The sequence below is a fragment of the Myotis davidii genome, unplaced genomic scaffold (assembly GCF_000327345.1).
Source record: "Myotis davidii unplaced genomic scaffold, ASM32734v1 scaffold439, whole genome shotgun sequence".
Taxonomy (NCBI): domain Eukaryota; kingdom Metazoa; phylum Chordata; class Mammalia; order Chiroptera; family Vespertilionidae; genus Myotis; species Myotis davidii.
In genome coordinates, this window is record NW_006289833.1 from 53561 (window position 1) to 54040 (window position 480).

Consider the following 480-nt stretch of genomic DNA (forward strand, 5'->3'; position numbering starts at 1 on the left):
TAAAATTTAGTTTAAAAAATAACAAATACCATATGTTGAATTTAAAGAACAATATAAACAAATAAATGAAACAGAATCAGATTCATAGATACAGAGAACACACTGAGGGTTGCCAGACAGAAGAGAGTTAAGGGGACTGGGGGGGGGGGAAAGATGATGGGATTGAAAAAGACACATTGGTATTTACAAAATAGTCATGGGGACGTAAAGTACATCATAGGAAATATAGTCAATAATCTACACTAATAAAAGAGAAAAATGGTAATTGGCGTATGACGCCCTTATCATTGGCTAATCAGGGCTATATGCAAACTGCCAACAAGATGGTGGTTAATTTGCATATGTAGGCACAATGCAGGGAGGCTAAAGGGAAAGCAGGAAGAAGTCCCCTGCCACTGACAGTGATCGGAAACCCAGGGGGGAGCTAAGAGCTGGGGGGCAGGGCAAAGGCGGCCCCTAGGGAATCGGGCGCCTTTGCCA